The sequence below is a fragment of the Peromyscus leucopus genome, chromosome 5, assembly GCF_004664715.2.
Source record: "Peromyscus leucopus breed LL Stock chromosome 5, UCI_PerLeu_2.1, whole genome shotgun sequence".
Taxonomy (NCBI): domain Eukaryota; kingdom Metazoa; phylum Chordata; class Mammalia; order Rodentia; family Cricetidae; genus Peromyscus; species Peromyscus leucopus.
Window position 1 is genome coordinate 44,939,058 of NC_051067.1, and position 21,534 is coordinate 44,960,591.

The 21,534-nt window shown below is 38.0% G+C and overlaps 1 protein-coding gene and 1 pseudogene across 4 annotated transcripts in view; one reads left to right on the top strand and one right to left on the bottom strand.

Moving 5' to 3' along the window:
* Sugct (succinyl-CoA:glutarate-CoA transferase) overlaps positions 1-21,534 on the top strand; it is a 737,591-nt gene that overhangs the window by 250,699 nt on the left and 465,358 nt on the right. The window lies entirely within an intron of this gene.
* Positions 16,528-16,626, bottom strand: LOC114685949 (annotated as a pseudogene).

Here is a 21,534-nt window from a genome sequence, read left to right on the forward strand (position 1 = left end):
GGCCTGCCTACAAGATATATTAGTACAACAGTGGTGTAAAGGTTATGGGAGTAACCCAACACTTTTTAAAAATTGGATTTAAGATCTACTCTATGAGAGGAAACTAACAGCTTATACTGTTGAGGCCAGGAATGTGAGACTACATAGGTCATGGTGTTAAGGGAAAACATGACTATTATTCTGCTAAAGGAACAGAACAATAAAAATGACTCCTAATGACATATTGCTGTATCTACAGATGAGGGCATCATTTAGCCCTCATTAGAGAAGCTTCTCCTTACAATAGATGGTAATTGACACAGAGACCCACAAACAGACAGTGTGCAGAGAGTGAGAGACTTTGGCACACTCAGCCCTAAATGGGATGTCATTATCAAACCCCTTCCCTCAAGGTGTAAGATATTTATGTGGAAGAGAAAGCAAAAATGTTGTAGGAGCCAGGAATGGTGATTGACTTCTAGGAAAGAGAGTCTTCCAGATACAACAGGGCTTATGCACATATAAACTCACAGAGACCCAGAGACCGTGACAACAAAACCTGTGCAACTTAAAGTCAGACAAAATCCCAGGACTGAGAATGAAAATGACCACGAAGTCCCACCCCAACCGAGAAACCGTTTGCAATCAACCTGCTGGCACAGGAAAAAAGAGTTTTTCTTCAGTGAAATGCCACGGAGTGTATCAATCGCTCTCTAAGGCAGGCTTCATTCTTAGGAGTAGTTGAACAACACAAAACAGGCTCCCCATTTTTCTGTGCCCTACCTCCATTTTTTTAATGAGTTAGTTAGTATTTTTTGTCTTTTTGATTTTTCCTTCCTTCCTTCCTTCCTTCCTTCCTTCCTTCCTTCCTTCCTTCCTTCCTTCCTTCCTTCCTTCTTTCCTTCCTTCTTTCCTTCCTTCCTTCCTTCCTTTCTGTGTGTGAGAAAGAAAGAGTGTGTGTGTGTGTGTGTGTGTGTGTGTGTGTGAGAGAGAGAGAGAGAGAGAGAGAGAGAGAGAGAGAGAGAGAGAGAGAGAGAGAGAGAGCGAGAGCGAGAGCGAGAGCATAAAGTTGGGATCTGGGAGGACTTGGCAGAGGGGAAAGAATATGATCAAAATACATAGTATAGAAACATTTTAAAATGATTTAAATTTTTTCTCTGTTTTCTTTTAAAACATGTGGTGTATAGTTTGTTCTTAGTGATTTAGAGTATATACATATGCTTTACCCCCTTCTAAAATTAAATTTGTTATTTGACAAATTAACATTATACATTATACAATCTTTTCACTTTCACCCCACCCTCCCTTATCTCCCTCTTACTGCTCTCAGCCCCTACCCAGGTCCCTTTCCCATGTTCACATCTCACTGTTTTGTGACCCACTGTGCTTAATGAGGGGCTTCTTGTGTGAGGATGGTCATGAAACTGTCTTCCAGAGTCTCATTGGCTCACCATGAAGATTCAGTTCAACTAATAATTCAGCAGGGAGGAGTAGAGCACTGCAATATCTCTCTGGTCCATTATTCACCAATGACAGGCCCAGTCTTATACATGACCAACAAAACTTCAACTGATGAAGGATCATAATTGCCATGGCCATGTAGTCTAGAAGATAGCATTTAGCAGCCCTTCTCTCCATCATCTTCTGGCGCTCTCATTCTTTCCCTTTCCTCTTCCATAATATCCCTGAGGCTTATAGGGGTTGGTAAAATACAGTCCTGTTTAGGGTGTAGTATTCAACTCTTATTCCCAGGGCATGGATCAGCTATGAGCCTCTGCATTCATCATCCTTCATTGTAAAGAGAAGCTTCTGTGCTTAATACAGCAAATAGTATTCGTTTATGACTATAAAAATAAATATTTGCAAGGTAGTTTGGGGCATGTCAGTTTAGTTGTACAACAATAGGAAGTTCCCTTTAGGGCCTAAGTCCTCAGTCATGTGATTTTGACTCAGTGTACATACCAGACCTGAATTCATTTCTATGGAATGGGCCTCAAATTTAATCAGAGGCCAGTTGGTTATCTCCATAACAGTCAAACTGCAAATATAAGCACATCTTGTCTGGCAGGTTGATTGCTGTTTATAGGGTTCACAGCTGGTTTGGACTGTTGATTCTTTTCCTCTCCCAGCAGCCTGCACAGCATTTTCTCATGCTATGAAAGCTAGCCAGCAGGGAGGAAACTTCTAGCTCAATTCCAAATTGATTTCTCTGTATCATGCTGTGAAGGTGTATGGTGTCTTCAACAATGGCGTCTTTTCCATTATTTCTGGCAGGGAACCAAGAAGAAATGCAAGCACCTGAATCTTTTGGGAGCCTTGGGGGTTTCCTTGACCAACAACTCATAAGGAGGTATCCCACACCTGACACTGAGGTTTTTGCTTAATTATCCAACAGTGTAGGATATTTCCCTTATAATACTTTAAAAGCACATATTTAATTGGCTTACACAGTATGCCTCCAAATGTGATTGTCTTGCAATCTACATTTTAGTTAATCCTCTCCTATACATCTTTATCTCCCCAATCCCCCCAACTCTCTTCCTACATAAGCCTTTTCCCCACAGTATACTCTCTCTTTATTTTCCTTTTACCTGTGTTTTACTACTCTGTCCCTGTGTCTCCTTGTAGTTTCCTGGCTTCCACAGGTGTTCCAAGACAAACTTATAAAACTAAAGTTCTGAGGCTAGGATTCACATATAAGAGACAGTATGAGGCACTTGTCTTTTTTGATGTGGTTACTTCACACAGTATAATTTTTTTCCAGTTTTACCCAAGTTATACTTACAAATAACTTGAAAATTTAGTAAGCTTTATTTTTCTTTACAGCTGCATAAAATTCCATTGTGTATATGTGCCACATTTTCACTATCCATTCATCAGTTGATGGATGCTTGGCTGATCCCATTTCCTACCTATTGTGAATAAAATTGTATCTAACATCTCTGAAGTAGGATACAGAATTCTTTAGGTACATGTTGAGGGTGTATTCTGGATGCATGAGTGATATGTTTTTATCTACCTTACATAATTTGATGTTACCTTTATGTTGTCTGATCAAGTATAAGAAAATCTGCATATAGAATTCTTGAGAAATATTCTTTCCCTAATGAAAAACTAGATGATTTGTTCTATCTGTGATACAATGAATAGGAGTAATCTACACCAACCTGCCTTTAAAATTTGTGGAGGGATATTTCCATAGTTTTGAAAAATAATCATACAGATTTGCTTAGATTTAATTAATGTCTTCCTATATTAGATCAAGTTTTTGACCAACACATTTGTATTTTTACTTAGCTCATTAATTTTGTTTATGATACTAAATTTCTGAATAATCTAAATGAATATAGACAGGCCAAATATCTCCTCACACTTCTTACTACTCTATTGACATAACTAATGAGCCATGTACTGGGAAAGTGCAGAAGAGGCTATTTATTGATCATATTGGCCCAAAGAGGATCAGGGCCTTCTTCCTGCCCCTTTATTCAAGTTTCATCCACTTTTGCTATCTGTCTCAGTACTCATGTGTCTTTCCTGTGCTTGGGTCATAGTGATGGCAAATGTGTAAGTAATTTCTCATTCACAGGTAGAAGTACAGGGAACCATGCAGGTTGCATATCCTATAGTTCTTTTTGTGGTTTTCCTGCCCCACAAACCAGGTCACTCCAGCCAGTAACCTCATGATAATCCCATCAGAAGCCTTCCACTCCACTTTTGACTTATTTCCAACCAAGTCTGACTTTGACACAGACTACTTAACTTTGATGGACTTTAACTTGAACTTAACTTGTTAGGAAAGACAATATTTGAGTACAAACTTGAATTTCTTAGTGGCCAAAATACATTGTTTAAGAGATTCTCATTTTTCTAGCACTTAGTACACATTGCAGAACTAGCTGATTTCCACTCTTTTTATCTTTTTATGATGAATGTGATGAAGTGCAGTAATAATAGCAACTGCAACCATACTCTTGGGGAAAGTCTCTAATGTAATTTCAGATGTTTTATCCTGTTTATTTAGATTTCTTCCTCTAACATGTTATTTGTAGGTTGAATTTTCAGCAGGTATTTTCCACTGTTTTTATTCTTTGGCGGAGGTACATGCTGACATTCTTGTCCTTTCTTTTCTAGTTTTACCTGGGTACGTTTTTTGTAGTGCACGTGACACTATTATTCTCTGTACTGCAGAGTTTGAACTACACAGACTCTAGTGTTATTTTAGATTCCGTTGAGGTGTTTGTTCATTATTCTTTCTTTTAATGAAATTGCTGATTTTTCTCTAGCTTACATTTGCTTTCTCATTGTCGAGATTTTAGTGTTTAATTTCTGTGAAAGCATAAATGGATACATTCTCAAATTCACTTATTATTCTGCTATATGATCTCCATACATGTTTAATGTATTTTCTTTTGTAGGATATAATGTCTTAATGAAACTTGTTTTATCTTTTCATGTTTATTCATTTTTAGGTAATAGGGAATTATTTTAATTTGGTATTTACCTCATAAAAACACAAAGCATGGTTAGGTGTTTTTTGAGTTCTGTCAGCATTCTCCTTTATTACATAATAGTCCTTCCTTACAATTTAACATTGAAGAACTAAGTAGTGTACATTTATATTAGTGACTCAGCCATTTGGAAGAAGTTAGAGACATAGCAAGGCAAGTAGGGGAAACTCCCCTCAGCTTGTTTTACAGTCTGTCTGCAGAGAAGCTGCTGCTCCCCAGTCCAGCTTTCCATAGCAGGATTCTTTTTCTTATGGTTTCCCCTCAAGAATATTGCTTGTCTATGTCTGGCCTTCTTCCTGGAGATTCTCCCAGCTGTTTCAGGCTTTCCCTCTACTTCATTTGGAAAAGTCAAATTTCTAACTCACCTCATCCACTAGAACTAACTCCAGATGTATTAAAGATTTACATATTAAAAAACTTAATAGGTCTTAAAATATGGAAAATCACTTATATAATATTTGTAGAAGGGTGTACATTAAATTCAGTGCAAAAGGAATTGAAGTTGATAGATTTAGCAATTTAAAGCATTACATTGTCTGTGAATGAGAGAGCTCATTTTCTGTGTACTGTGTTTTCTTTAGCAGTTTCAAAGTTTCAAGTCTTATATTAGGTCTTTGATCCATTTTGAATTTATTTTCTTCAGGGTGAGAAATATTGATCTAGTTTCATTCTAGTATAGTCATATATCTAGTTTCTACACACTATTTATTGAAAAGGTTGTTTTATTTTCCAAATGTATGTTTTTGACTCTGTGTTGAAAAATTAGTGTGCTGGTTAGTTTTTGTCAGCTTGACGAAAGTCAGTAGTGACTTGGTAAGAGAAAATCCCAACCCTGGAATTGCCTTAATTCGACTGGCCAGCAGGCATGCCTGTGAGGGTATTCCTTCTCAGTTACTGATGTAGGAGGGCCTGGCCCACTGCAGGTGGTGCCATTCCTAGGCAGGTGGGCTTGGGATATATTTGTTTTCAAAAAAGTATCTGAGAAAGCCAGAGGAAACAAGCCAGTGAGCAGATTTAGTCTGTGGTCTCCGCTTCAGTTCCTGTCTCCAGGTTCTTCTGCCCTGGCTTTCCTCAACAATGGACTGTAGCGTATAAACCAAATACATCCTTTCTTCCTCACCTTATGTTTCGTCAGAATGTTTTATCACAATAGAAACTGAAGTAGGACCATTGGTGACTGTGCTTATTTCTGATTCCTCTATATTTCACTGGTCTGTACTTCTGATTTGTACTAGTGGTATTCCATTTTTACTTATAAAAACAAAACAGAAGCAGGAAACAACCTATGGCTCTGAAGTATAGTTTGAGTTCAGACATGGTAAGGCCTCATTGTCATCTGCTCTTCTTAAGGATTTCTTTGGCAAGTTGGGATGTTTTGTGATTCAATATGAATTTTAGTGAGTTTTTTTCCTACACCGCAGAATGTGGTTGGAATTTTGACAGGAGTTACATTGGTACTGTAGTGAAAAGGTTTCTCCGGTTCTGCCAGGCCCCACAGTCCTGTGGCCTGCTTATAAAATAATCACTCAGCAACTTATATTAATTATAACTGCTTGGCTGTTAGCTCAGACTTATTACTGACTAGCTTTTTCACTTAAATCAACCCATAATTCTTATCTATGTTTAGCTACATGGCTTGGTACCTTTTTCCAGTTTTGCCTTGTCATCTTGCTTCCTCTGTATCTGGCTGGCAACTCCTGACTCAGTCCTTCCTCTTCCCAGAATTCTCCTCATCTGCTTGCCCCGCCTATACTTCCTGTCCGGCTCCTGGCCAATCAGTGTTTTATTTATCAACCAATTAGAGCAACACATATTCACAGCATACAGAAAGACTTCCCACAGCAGAATCTGTACATACAGAAAGACATCCCACAGCAGAATCTGCACATACAGAAAGACATCCCACAGCAGAATCTGTAGAGTTTGGAATATTGCCATTTGTATGAATTTGATTTTGCCAACCCATGAACAGGGGAAGTCTTTCTGTTGTCTAGGGTCATCTTCACTTTCTTTGGTTCCTAAAGTTTTCTTATAGACAATTTACCTTCTTGGATAGATTTACTTCTAGGTATTTCATTTAAAATTTAAATAGGATTTTATCCATGATTTCTTTTTTTGCAAGTTCATGATTGTTATATTAAGGCTATTGATTTCTTATGTAGAAATTGTATCCACTGCTACTCTTCTGAAAGTGTTTATTAGTTCTGAAAGTTTTCCAGTGGAGTCATTGGGGCCTTTTAAATATAGGGTCATATCACTTGTGAATAGGGGAACTGTGACTTCTTTCTTTTCTACTAACCCCTTTTCCTGTTTCTTATGCTTTGCTCTAACTGAGATGTTTAGCACTACCAATATTAAGTGAGGTGAGAGTTGGCACTCTTACCTTATTCTTCATTTAGTGGAGAGTATTTATATATATATATATATATATATATATATATATATATATCCATGTATAAGTATATGTATATATGGAGAGAGAGAGAGAGAGAGAGAGAGAGAGAGAGAGAGAGAGAGGAGAGAGAGAGAGAAGAGAGAGAGACTCATTTTAGCTCTGGCTGGCCTGAACTCACTATCTCACTATGTAGACTAGGCTGGCCTGAACCAACACAGAGATCTATCTCTTTTTTATTTTTTAAATTTAATTTCTTCATTGATTCTTTGGAAGTTTCATATTATGTACCCCAATTCTGCTCATCTCCTGTTCCCCCCATATCCTCCCATCACCCCTGCAGCACCCCTCCCAAAAGAAAACAAAGCAAATTAATCAAGCAAACAAACAAAAACAAGAAAATAACCCAAACAAACCAAAAGAAAAACAACAAAACATCCTATTTGCTTCTCCTTCTTTCTTCCTTCTCTAACACTTCTTCATTTACCCTGGTGGCATTGGGGGCCTACGTGTATTGTACCCTTTTGTTCTATCATGATTACTAGCAAATGTTCATTGCAGTGAGTCACTGGTCTGGTTTAAGGCCTCTGGTTTCTGGTACACCATCATCACTGAATCCTCCCCAGAACTCCTCTAGGATATCCTGTGGCCACCCTGAGTCATGGAGCTCCTGTGAATATTATACCACAGGACCAGTCCCTTCTCGAGCTGCAACAGGTCCTAGATGGGGTAGATGCTAGGGTGGGCCAGCCCAAGGCCTCGCTGTGGGCCTGGGTGGTAGCTGAGCTGGTCAGTCTAGGCCACTGGGGCCACCTACCTCAGGCAAGGGGTTGGACAGAGCTCACTTATGTCCATGCCCTTAGGGTTGGTTCACCCTGACCTATGGTGAGTGATGGAGCCATCTCTCCAGAGTGCAGGGGCCAGCTCTCTAGCTGTAGTGTCCAATGAGAGGCAAGGCCAGTTTTCTCAGGGACACTGAAGGGTGGGACCAGCTTAGTATGGTCCCCTGATTTCATCTAAGGCCTCCTGATATGAAACAGGTCACAGACATCAACACAGACTCCAGCTGAAGCTGGACCAGGAACCCAGACATGGCCCTCAGTAGCAGCTTGGGCCTGTAAGACATCCTGTCCAGGGGCCTAGATCTATCTTTTAATGTGTTCTTGAATATGGTTTTGCAAGAATTTTATTGAAAAAATTTAAGCCTGTGCTCATGAGGGAAACAGGTCAATACCACTTTTGTTGTATCTTTTCTCATTTGGCTATCAGGCTAATCCTGAATTCATAGGATGAACTTAGTAATACTCCTTCCCTTTCTTTAACAGTGTTTGTTTAAATGTGAGTATTTTACCTGAATGTATGTATGTGTACCACATGTGTGTCTGGTGCCTGAAGAGGTCAGAAGAGGACATGAAGAACATGGGAACAGAGAATTCCTGGTGAAATAAATGGCTAAAAGAACAGGGGGACAACAGTCTCTACAGTCTTTCTCTTAGTGATTCCTTAAGGTTTATTGTTTTCTTTTGTCAGTAGTGACTATTCATTTTCAGTGGTCAAGCCAAGTTGTTATTTCATTTTTCTTATATTTTAATATGCGCAGTTTCTCTGGGCCATTTTCATGTAAGTGTATGCTATACTGTGTAGTAGCTTAGAGAATATTTTTCCCCACTATCCCGCTAAATTCCTTTCTCCCTTCCCTCCCCTCTCATTTGTCCTCTTGGTTCCCAGATGGTTTTGCTTCCTCTTTCATGTCTTCTATTCATTTATAATTTTGCCCATCTAACATAGAGTCTAGGTCATACAAATGAGACTTTTTATTTATTTTTGGACAGAGTTTCTCTGTCTAACAGCTCTAGCTGTCCTGGAACTCACTCTAGATACCAGGCTGGCCTTGAACTCACAGAGATGCTATGGATATTGCTCTGTATGCTGTGAATGTGTTTCTCTGATTGGTTAATAAATAAAGTGCTGATTGGCCAGTAGCCAGGCAGGAAGTATAGGCGGGACAAAGAGAGGAGAAGTCAGGGAACAGGAAGGCTGAGTCAGGAGTCGCCAGCCAGACACAGAGGAAGCAAGATGTGAAGGCAAAATTGGGAAAAGGTACCAAGCCACGTGGCTAAACATAAATCAGAATTATGGGTTAATTTAAGTGTAAGATCTAGCTAGCAAGAAGCCTGCACTATTAGGCCATACAGTTTTAATTAATATAAGCCTCTGTGTGTTTATTTGGGTCTGAGTGACTGCAGGTCTGGGTGGGACTGGAGAAAACTCCAGCTACACAGAGATCCACTGGCCTGTGCCTCCCAAGTGCTAGGATTAAAGATGTGTGCTACCACCTCCTGGCTACAAATAAGACTTTTTGAAACTGACTTAACTTGCTTAATATGATTATGTCCACTTTTATTCATTTTACTGCAGACAATGTGGCTTCATTATTGTTTGTAGTTAACTAATTACACTGTGAATGCAAACCCCATTTTCTTTATCTATTTCTCTAGGTGATGGACACCTTGGTTGGTTTTATAACTTAACTGTTGTGATTAGTGTTTAGGTAATGCTGGGTTATAGGGAAGGTATACTGAGAAACATCATACTGATTTCCACAGTAGGTGGATGATTTATGTTCCTACCAGGAGTGCATGAGTGTTGCCTTTTGTCTGCATAGCAGTCACCATTTGTTCTTTGTTTTCTTGATTACTGCCATTCTGACTGGAATGAAATAGAATGTCATCTGCCTTTTTTTGATGAATGAAGATATTGACAGTTTTTAATATGTTTATTGGCTGTTTGTACCACATATTTGTTCATTTCAGCCATTTCATTTGCCTGAGTTTTTGCTTGAAGGACTTCAAATCAATATATCATAGAGATACTTGAAAAATCAACATTTGTTCCAGAATTATTTATAATAGCTATGTTATTGAACTAACCTGCTCATTTCACTAGCCCAGTTATTGCATCAGATGTTGATTTTTTTGTGTGTTTATTTTGTTTTTTTTTTTTGCATTTTTTAGATGTTATGGCTCCTTCAGATGCATAGGTAGTGAAGATTAACAAAAAATTCTCCCATTTTTTTAAAGACCATATCTTTTGGTAGTTGTTTCCTTTCCTATGCAGAAGGTTTTAAATTCTAATTAAGATCTGCAGCACTATATTGAATAAAAGTCGACAGTCAACACCATTGTCTTGTGCCTGATTTCAGTAGAAATACTTTGAGTTTTTCTTCATCTAATAAAAAGTTGCTTGTAGAGTTATCATGTGATGGTTAATATTGATTGTTACCTTAACAGAATTTAGAATGATCTGGGATATAGGCTTCTGGGTATATCTGTGGAGGATTATCTTGATTATATTAATTAAAGGAAGCCCTGCCTTTGTGAGTGGTATAATTTCCTAGGCAGTGAAACTTGACTGTTACTTCTGTTTCTTTACTGTGAATACAAAGTGACTAGTTTCCTCAAACTTCTGCTATGACTTCCTCTGCAATATGGACTATAGCATGGAACTGTGAGCTAAATAAACACTTTCTCTCTTCAGTTTTTTCCAGAGTATTTTATCATAGCAACAGGAAAAGACACTGAAACATAATGTGTAGCCTTTATTATGTTGAGGTATTTTCTATCTATTCCAAGTTTCTTCAGGATCTTTATCATGAAGAGATGTGTTGCATTTATTGACTTGTTAATATTGAAGCATCCTTACATTTATGAAACAAAACATACTTCATTGTGGCACATGATCTCTTGATATTTTCTTGTGTTAATTTGTAAATATCTTATTGAAAATATTTTAATCTGTGTTCATTGGGGAGATTGGTCTTCAAGTTTCTTGTCTTTTGTCTATCTGGCTTTAGTTCCAGGGTAATATTTACTTCATTAAAGGAGTTTGATAATATTTTTTTATTTTAATGGACTATTTCTATTTTATTTTATTCATGTACATGGGTATTTTATCTGTATCTAAGTCTGTGTACCACATGCATGCCTGATGCCCACAGAGGCCAGAATAAGTTGTCCCATCTCCTTGAGTTACTGATGTGAGCCATAATATGGATGAATTGAACCCAGGTCCTCTGCATGTGCAAAAAATGTGCTTAAGCACTAATCATTTCTACAAACCCTGGAATAGCTTTTGAAATATTAATGTTCTTCTTGCAAGATCTTGCAGACTTTCCAGGACTTCATATAGACTTAGCCTTTTTTTTTCTTTTTAAAAAGTTGGTAGATTTTATTTTTATTACTACTGTAGCCTTGTTACAGTTTATGTATTTGTTTAAGTTGTGTTTTAAAATCTTTATCTAATTTTGGTAGGTTTATGAGTCTATGAATTTACCCTTCTTAAAGATTGTCCAATTTAGTGCAATGTAAGTTTTTATTGTATGTCCTAATGATTCCTGAATTTCATCAATATGTGCTATGATATATCATTTACCACCTTCAATTTTGTTAATTTGGATCTTCTCTTTCTTTGGCTAACGGGTTTGTTAATTGTGTTTATCTTGTCAAGGAAACAACTGTATTTCATCAATTGTGGGTTTTTTTTGTTCTTTTTATTTCTATTTCATTAATTTCTGCCTTGATATTGATCACTTATTTCCTTCTGCTGACTTTGGACTTCACTTGTTACACCATTAATTAATTTATTTGAAAATGCTCTGATTTTCAATACAGTTATGAATTTATGTCTTAGTGTTGTTTTTCTTATAGTCTCTACATTTTGGCCTGTTGTATTTTTATTTTCTTTCAATTCTAAGCATTTTAAAGATTTCTTTATTATTTTTTGGTAGCCAATTCATGCTCAACTGTGTGATGTTCAGTCTTGACTGGTTTGTGTGTATTCCACAGACTATATTGATGTTTATTACTATCTTTATTCCATTTTGGTCAAGTAGAATACAAGAAATTATTTCAATTTTACTGTATTTCTTTTCTTATTTTGTGTCCTTTCATACTACTTGTTCTATAGAATCTTCTTCCATTGCCTGCTCAGAATAATAGTTTATTCTGCAGTGGTTTTTTTGGAATGTGCTGTAGATGTCTGTTAGGTTCATTTGATCTATAATATCATTTAACTCAAATGTTTCCTGTGGTGGTATTCTAATTCTACTGAAATGTGATTTTGATTGTATGTTAATAAATAAAGTTGCCCGGGGGTCAGAGCTATTAGAGCCATAGACAGAGTGTGGCAGTGGTGGCGCATGCCTTTAATCCCATAGATCTCTGTGTGTTCAGAGATACAGCCAGCATTGGAGACATATGCCTTTAAGACCTAGGGGGCTGTACATACAGACAGTGACAAGGCAGTCATGTGTTTGGGTTTACAACCAATGAGAAGGCAGAATGACTATGAACCGACTTACACACAGGGAAATAGCTCTCTTTCAAGAAGCTGGGACCACCGCAGGAGGAAGGGTGAGATTTTAGCTCTGAGCTCTGACCTCCTGACTTTCTCTTTTATATTGGTTCTGTGTTTCTTATTTAATAAGACGGTTGGTTACATCTACAGTTTCCTTTGATTATTTGTTTTTTACTGGGAATGTCTGTATATTGGCAAGAATACAGTATTGAAATACTATTATTCTGTTGGGGTTAACCTATGTCTAAATCCAGTAGTGTTTTGTTTATAAAATTAAGTGTACTAGTGTTGGTGATATGTGCTTAGAATTTTCATTCCTTTTTGATGGATCATTGCCTCAGTGAAATGATCATCTTCACATCTGACTAAAGTAGACTTAGTGTAGGCAGAATCTCAGTTGGGGTATTGCCTCAGTAAGGTCTGATTTCAGTGAGATATCTTCTCAGCAAGGTCTTGTCTTAACAAGGTATCGTCTCAATAAGGTTCAGAGCAGCACTTTTTGGAAAAAAATTTTGGCATACCTGTGCTGAGTTGGGGATATAGTTGACAGTTCCCTTCTCTATGCTCTGTCTGGCTTGGCAGTTTTGTGTTGGGGAGGGGAAGGTGGTAGCTATTGCTATAGGCCCCCACTAACCTCAGGGACTTGAGGGGACTTGCATCTGCCTCTAAGTGTCTCAGTTCAGCCGCTTTGCTCTGCGCTCACAAATTTGTATAAAGCCCTTTGGCTCCAGCTTCTGCCACAGCTCTTCCCTTGGGCTGCTCCTTGGTGTTGGTGCATGCTAGAGAGACAATTGTAAGCTGTTGTCATGGTTTCTACTGACTTTAACTGAAACTTGTGCTTTTTTCAAAGTTCTCAACTACTAAGCTTTACTGCCAATCATATATCCCGTCCTTTGGTGCTCTAGGTAACTATTGTTGAAGGGCTGGAATACATGAAGGGAATCACTTCTGGTAGTTTCCAAACACTTTACCAGATCCACTTGCTGCAGCTGGACACAGTAGGCAGGTTAGAACTGCTCTCACCTACTTCCCTGTGGAGATCTAACCTGGGCCAATAAAATGGTTTATAGCTATTTTCTGCTGCAGGAATGGAGATCGTTGTGCATTAGTCATACTGTTTTATTGGACCTAGTCACATCTGAGGTTTCTCATTATTACTTTATCCAAAAGTCCAAGCCATGTTATTGTGTCATAGTAGATATAAATAATGCATGTAGAGAGAGGCCAACCTCAAGCTGCCTTTCATTTGGAGAAGACACCCTGCTTTGCTCTCAAATCTATTGGCCATCGTTGTTCAGCCCTTCTTAAAAGGCTAAGAGTTAAGAGTCCCCTAGCCTTTGATTGTGAAATTGATAGTTTCTGTGAGACCAATGAGACTAGGTGAACTCTCCTGAGGCAGCATACCTACTTTAAGGATGATTCCTAGTTCTCTTGGGCCAGCCTCTGGGCTAGAGGGTCCCCAGTGGTGTCACAGGGATATCTTCTGCTGATCTCTGACTAGAGGAGAATATATTTCTGGCCTAATTGCACATTTATAAACCTTGAATTTCAACTAGTGTCCAGATTTGACCTTCTGGAGAATTAATTGTGTAGCTAGCGCCTGGGAGGAAAGAACATACGAAATGCTTATTTAGGTCATTACTTACCTACAAGTAGTAAGCTTGGAATATGATTTCAAATTCCTTAATGCCAAGATTTTTATTTACTTAGTTCAATTTAGTAAACATTTACTAAGTGATTATTATGGGAAAAAAAGACTTGGAGCTGTCTCTGATATAATCCATGCCCTCAAAAAACTCACATTGTTGAAGCAGTAGTGTAGCTGGAAGGCAAAAGGGAACAGAAGTTGAGTTGTGATCAGTGAAAATGTGACCGCAGAGATTTGTTAGTAAGAGTAATTAGATAACAAAAGCATGTCCTAAAATGAAAATTAATAAAGTGTAATGATTGGAATATAAACAGCAAAAATGTCTTTATTTCACATAAAAGTAAATTAAATTAAATTTGACTCTTTTGAAGTTTGGTAACTAATCTTTAATTCCTTAATGGAACGAGAACCTATGGTCTTAACAAAATTGAGGTATTGAATCATAAAGTACCTTTGTCCTCTATTTCTTTCAAAAATGATAAATAAAATCATTCCTTTGGTTTTAATCTGTCATGGTTAATCTTCATTATCTACTTATTTTGATTTAGAACTGCTAGGGACCTAGTATTTCAGACCATTGGGTGTGTCTGTGAGGGCACTTCCAGGGACAATTAGCTAAGGGGAGGGAGACCTACCTGAATGTGGGCAGTGTCATCCCATAGGCTGGGGCCTGGGTGGACTGACAAGGAGAAGGGAAAAAGCTGTCATTCCTTTTCTGCTTTCTGCATGCATAAGGTGGCCAATTTCACATCTGGCCTTTCCCTGCAGTCCAGAAACTGTAGAGCTGACAGACACCAATTGAGGCTGTTGAGGCTGTAAATTCTTCTATCATTTTAGCTGTTCTGTCCAGAATTTGGTCACAGTGGTGATAGCACATAGCCTATACTACTGCACAGTGAGTATCAAAGAATTGAAAATTAAAACATTATTAGAAAATAATTAAAGAACAAAATTTCTATTGATTATAACACATTTTATACCAAAGTCTACACACACACACACACACACACACACACACACACACACACACACACACAGAATATTTTTGCCTTACTGTATTTTTACAATAGCTATAATCTTGTAACTTACCTTTGTATAAAACCTAGCCTAAAAGTAGGCAATCTACTTTTGAAAAACTGTGTAACAATGCTTTTTAAGAAGCAGATAAATTATATGCATTGACTTGTAATTCACACTTTTGAAAACAATCCCAGGAAATATTTATGACAATGATAAACAGAAGATTGAATGTTAGTAGGAAGGTGGTATCTTATCTGTGGTGGCAACAGACACTGAAATTCTAACACTGGAGCTATGCTGGGAGAGGATTTTCCTGCCTTCCTGTGTTGTCAGCCACCAATGAATTTGTCTGCCCACATCAATATATTCATGTGTCTGTTTATATATCTATATGTCTGTCAATATTTTTATCATGTTTTTCTAGATTTGTAGAAGAGGTTGCAGAAAATGTAAATCAATTTGTCTTATGATGATGGAAATTTTTTTCCTTTATTTTATTACCTTTTTAAATGTTGATATAATGATGTAGTTCAGTAATATATTTTAGTTTGGCCAGTGAATATATTTATGTGTGACTTTGTTTTTAATTAATATTTCTCTCAAGAAATATTTACAACGAAATTTCTAAGCCAGAAGGATTTTGGATAGCTTATTTTGCAACACAAAAGCAAGTGTGGCTTGCAGTGATGTGCCTGGATGTTCCTCAAACACCCATCATTGGAATGATCTCCTTCTCTTTAAGGCTTGTAGTGATTAGGACTTGCTTTTAGGCAATGCCAAAGGTTAGATAACAAAGGTTATAGGTCATTATCTTTTATTTTTTTACTGCACTCTGCATATCTCTATGTTTTAGAAGATGCAAACAGCTGCAGTCTGCTCATCTTTCAAGATGGGCAAACTCCACAGATGAGACTGTTTATGCAACAAGGCAAGGAGGTTAGTCAACAAGCTAAGGAATCTGGGAGGGTGATCTTCTCTGGTCAGCTTCTAGATATGTCTCAGCCCAACTGATACCTGAATATTTTATCTGTGGGAGAGACTGAAGTGTGTGTGTGCTTGCATGAGAGAGTGAGCGAGCAAGAGAGCAAGAGAGAGAGAGAGAGACAGAGAGAGAGACACAGAGAGAGACAGAGAGAGAGAGAGAGACAGACAGAGACAGACAGACATAGACTGAGACAGAGAGACAAGTGTGAGAGAGAGACAGACAGAGATCAACTGAGACAGAGAGACACAGAGAGAAAGACAGAGAGGAGAGAAAGACAAACAGAGAAATAGAGACAGAGAGAGATGGAGAGACAGAGAGAGAGAGACAGAGATGGATTGAGAGAGACAGACTTCTTGAGGTAAAAATGTTTCTTAAGTGGATTTGTTTAAGAGGCCAATTTCATGGTAGTTTATTGTGCAACATGGTAACAAACATGCTTTATATATTTCATAAGAACCTTAGCTTCATGTTATATCAACTGGCTTAAGACAAATGAATATTTTTGTGACTATATCCCTAAATTTTATTAACCTTTTATATGTAAGCAGTATAAAAACCATTTTTGTTTGTTTTCTGCATTCCTGTGAAGTAGTATTTTTTTATTTCAGTCCTAAATAACTGTAGCAATTATCCATTAAATAATATGTCAGATGTCATTGTATTACTATTGCTTGGGGCCATGCTAATCTTCTCTGTATTGTTCTAATTTTAGTATATGTGCTGCCAAAGCAAGCACTGTTTCTATTGCAAAGAACTAAGGCTCTCTCAGTAAAAGGTTTGTTAGTAATGCTTCAGATGGGAACTCTCAGAAAATGTGTCTTCCCTAGAAAGCAACCTTTCCTCCTGGCTCTGCCTGTCCTTGGTTGGATGCTGGAATCTGTGCCAGCTGGCTTCTAGACCAGGAGTTGAGTTGCATGTATTGCTGCCATGTTGCCTTACTTTCACAGCCACACCTTCATTATCGGTTTCACATGTAGATGAATTTCTCTTCCCTTTTCTCTATAACAAGTGTCTGGGGGAATATTACCATCAGTCCAAACTTTTAATCATAGCAGCCACTGTGGGCCTGTGGAGGATCAAACATAGGTCAGGTACCTTTGTCTACCTCCTACCAACTATAGTGTGGGGGGAGGAGAAGGAGAGGGAGGAGAGGGTCAGGGTGGTGACAGTGAGGAAGAGGGGACAGGGGAGGGAGGAGAGAGAAGTCCCATGGCTAAGGTGGGAAGTGGGCTGTCTTCTGGGTAGGCTTCTGTTCAGTTTACTCCATCAGTTACCAAGAGGATCTTTAAATGAACAACGCTGTTTTTTTTTTTCAGTTTGCTTTTTTTTCTATCTGAGTATTTGACTACTCCAGACTAAAGTAGTGAAAAGAAATAAAAAACACCATGTTAAGAAGCAGAATCCATAGTCTGTTGAGTTTCCAGTCAGAAGTTTTTAATATTTGTCCAAGTTGTGAAGTGATGCTTTCTTTTTTCCTTGTTCATTGCCTACAATACAATGTTATAAATACCTAGAAGTTATATTGGCATGAATATTACTTTACAGAAGAAAATCACTATAAATTAAAATAAGTTTTTTTTTTTTTGTAATGAGATACAGCAGGACCATAAGGAAAATGTTGACTTATATGGTGATGAATTGCTGTTGCAGGGAGCAAAAGCAACATTTATATTTACATGTTGTAAGTGAATGTTGAAAATGATAATTCTTCATGTGTTTTATGTTAGTTTTTTTTTTTTTGGTGGATAGCAAAGGTACTGAAAGTAGTGTAATGAGATACTTGATATAAGGAGTTTATTTTTAAAAACTTAACTGCATATACTTTTTGTATATTACTAGCCAACTCTGAGTCTAGGCAGAATCCCCAGTTTACTCATGAATTATTTGATTCATTACTAAAGAGGGAAAAATAACTCTGGCCTAAATTAGAAGGAAAAGGAGAGTTATAATGTAGTCATTAAAAAGCTATTTTCTCAAAGCCACAAAGCCTGTGTAAGACTGGTTTGTGCATTGGGTAGGGTAGTTCTCTCTTCACAGTTGTGTTACCTGGTACCTGTGAGCAGAAGTAGGGGACTGGTTCAAAGCCATGGCCCCTCGCTGTGCCTTACAGTCCAGGCCCAGTGGTAAGGAGACCCACTGCCAGGAAATACCTTGAGGAGGAGGGAGGACTTGGGAGTCTTGTGGAAAGCCTGGCTCTAATCCTTGACTTCCGTGCTTACCTCTGGCAAGGAGCCTAACTTGCTGCATTGCTTTGTCTGAAGTGTTTCAGGTATGGTTAACTCAAAAGCGGTATCGTGTATGTGTTACTGCTGTTGTTCCAGGCATTGTGCTTAGCAGTTTGTATTTCTTGTGTCATACTCCTTGCGGAAGTCCTGCGAGGTAGGTATTACCTGTATTGTTCAAAGGATGTTAGGGGCTAAGGGGATGTGGTGTTGGTGAGCTGCAGAAAAGGAACCTCTGCCGCTAGCCTTTGTGTTTTGCTTTCTCTCCCTGTGACTGATTAGAATTTTGGGAGGGAGCAGCATTCTGAATCACTAAGTAGTTTATGCGAAGTGCTGAGGCTAAGTTATTGAATGCCACTGAGGATGTTCATGATCTGGAGGGGGATCAGAGGACAGCCTTAGGAAAATCAAGGGTTGGGGTGAACTTTGAAATGTGGGGGGTTCACAAATGAAGACAGAAGACAAGGGATGTTCTGCTGGATGAAGAAAACATTCTGCAAAGTTATGTGCCTGGGTAGCTATTTGGACTTTGCTAGTCTTCCTAGGTACTGGGAAAAGTTCTTGAGAGGGGTGATGAGAACAGCGATCAAGAACTAAGTAGAAGTCAGATCAGTTGTAGACACTGCTCTACAGGAGGAGCGTGTGTGCATATTCCACACGAAAGCTAGCTCCTTTCCTTCTGTTGGTTTGTCTTGCCTGACTTTGATGTGATAGTTTTTTTTTTTTTTTTTTTTTTTTTGGTTTTTGAGACAGGGTTTCTCTGTGTAGCTTTGGCACCTTTCCTGGAACTCACTCTGTAGCCCAGGCTGGCCTCCGCCTGCCTCTGCCTCGTGTGTGCTGGGATTAAAGGTGTGTGCCACCACCTCCCGGCAATAGTTTTTGTTTTATTATATTTTAAAAATGAATGAATGAATGGAAACCTAGCCAGCAGGGTGAAGGTTAACAACTGAGCTTGTACTTATACTTGCTGGGAGAGAGAAAATCAGTTTTCTCCAGTAGAGTAACACTGGGCATACCAAACACTCCAGGACGGGCCTCATGTTCAGGAGTAGTTGACCAGCATATAATTGGACTCCATGAGGTTTTTCCTTTCTTTCTTCCTTTTTTTTTTTGTATATACTTTTATTTGGTTGCAGTTTTTTTTCTTTTTAGATGTGGTTTTATTTTGTTTTATAAGTTTTGTTGAATTGAGTTTTTGTTTCTTTTTTGAGAAAGAACTTCAAGTTGGGTGGATAGGGAAGGGGAGAGGATCTGGTAGGACTTGGGAGAAGGGGAAGAATATTATCAAAATATATTTGAGTTTAAAATGGTTTTGAAAAGTGAAAACTAAGCCGGGCGTTGGTGGCGCACGCCTTTAATCCCAGCACTCGGGAGGCAGAGCCAGGCGGATCTCTGTGAGTTCGAGGCCAGCCTGGGCTACCAAGTGAGCTCCAGGAAAGGCGCAAAGCTACACAGAGAAACCCTGTCTCGAAAAACCAAAAAAAAAAAAAAAAAAAAAAAAAAAAAAAAAAAAAAGAAAAGTGAAAACTACAACAAAAATTAAAAAGATTGTAAGTATTGTGAGGGGGACTGTCTTACTACCTCTTCTTTTGTGCAGACAAGTATTGTGTCTCCATTTCCACGGACTCCATCAAAACTTGTTTGTACTAACCTAAATACTCTATGAGCTGTACATCATTTTCTTTTCATATTAAAACTCCAAACTTGTGCTTGACCCCATTCTGACCATGCTGTATTCAATGTGATCTTTGGCAACTCCACCTCCATGCCCTTATTTCTTTGTTATTCTGGTGACTGAACCTAGCTTCTCCTGCATGCTACGTGGATATTTACCTTTGAGCTTCTGCCTGCTACCACCACAGTGCATCATTGCCTGTTGAATATAACAATGGAAACATTGGTCATTTTGCCAATTATTTAATTTTAAGATGTTTGGTAGTGACACAGAAGCTGATGTGATTATAAGTGACTTATTATTCTTCATTCTTAGAGAATTAGCCAGTCAAATACAAACATCTTTCCCAAAGCATACAGTCACTACTAATTAATAATACTTCATTTAGAGAAATTGTCATTATTTGAAAATACTTTATTTTGTATTTAAATAAAGCAAGTTTTGAAATGTCTGGTTTAATGCTGTTTGCTCTAAGAGATACATTTTTACATAATTGAACCCATGAGCTAGACACTGTATCATTTGGTTAGCAGTTTTAAAGTGAGATGGCTGGGGCTAGAGAGATAGCTCAGCATTTAAGAGCAGTGTCTACTCTTGCAGAGACCCCTGGCTAGAATCCTAGCATCCACACAACAACTCAAAACCATCAGTAGCTCCATTTCCAGGAGATTCAACAAATTCTTCTGGCGTCTGTGGGTACTAGGCACACAGAAATACATGCAGACAAAACACACAGCCATGTTAAATAAATCATATTTTTAATAAAATGAGATGACTAAGCTGCAGTGAGGTTAAATAGCTTGCTTGGGTCACGCAAGCTAACAGCCTATAGAGCTGGTAGAGCTTAATCCAGTGTCCCTGCCTCATGACTGGTATTCCCAACTTGATGAACAGCTATCAGTGACTTTAAAGGAAGTCCCATTTCCCATTTGATTTTTATTATTGTTTCTTGGAATGTGACCAGTGCAGAAATATCCTAACTCCCAAATGCTGTGATGAATAACTGTGGAGCAATAGTAATCTTCCTGATGTACTCTATATCCAGTAAGAAAGTACATGCCAGTCTATCTCAAATAACAGAGCACTTTATAGAAAATGACTAAATGTATTTGGCAACACCCTTCCAAAATATACTTATGAATCCAGTTGAACAAAACTTTTATATAACTTTCTTTAACAGTGTTTGTTCCTAAAAATTATATTTAAAAATCACCCAATGGAAAGCCATTACTTTTAGTTTCTTTGCAGTTTTAAAAAATGTTACTAAGAATGCAGTTGCCAGGTTTCACTTAGTCACATTTTTATAGTCCAGTCATTAAATGGCTGAAAAAAGGCGTCTTGAATGGAAACGTTGACATAAGCCTCATTACCCGGGCTCCAGTGCACTCATTGTAAAGCATCCACCTTCTCGTGGGTTTTCTTACGATGCGATTGAAAAGGCACTGGAAAATTAATGTTGCAATGGAGAATTTGATTCTATGTATAAAATTTTAAACACTCCAACACAGTGAATGTTTACAACATCAATGAGTTTATTTGGAATTAAAGTTTATTGTGAACTTTATATTTAAAACCTTTTACAATTGGCAATGTATTATTTCCGTCCCCATTTTTAAGCTTTTCTCATTTATTTGACAAAACCATTGTTGAGTATCTCTGTTCAGGCCTACAACATTACTTACAATAATTTTTAATAAGAAAATACAAGTTTTAGGATCTTAAAGGGATCAATGGCATTTGTCTTTAC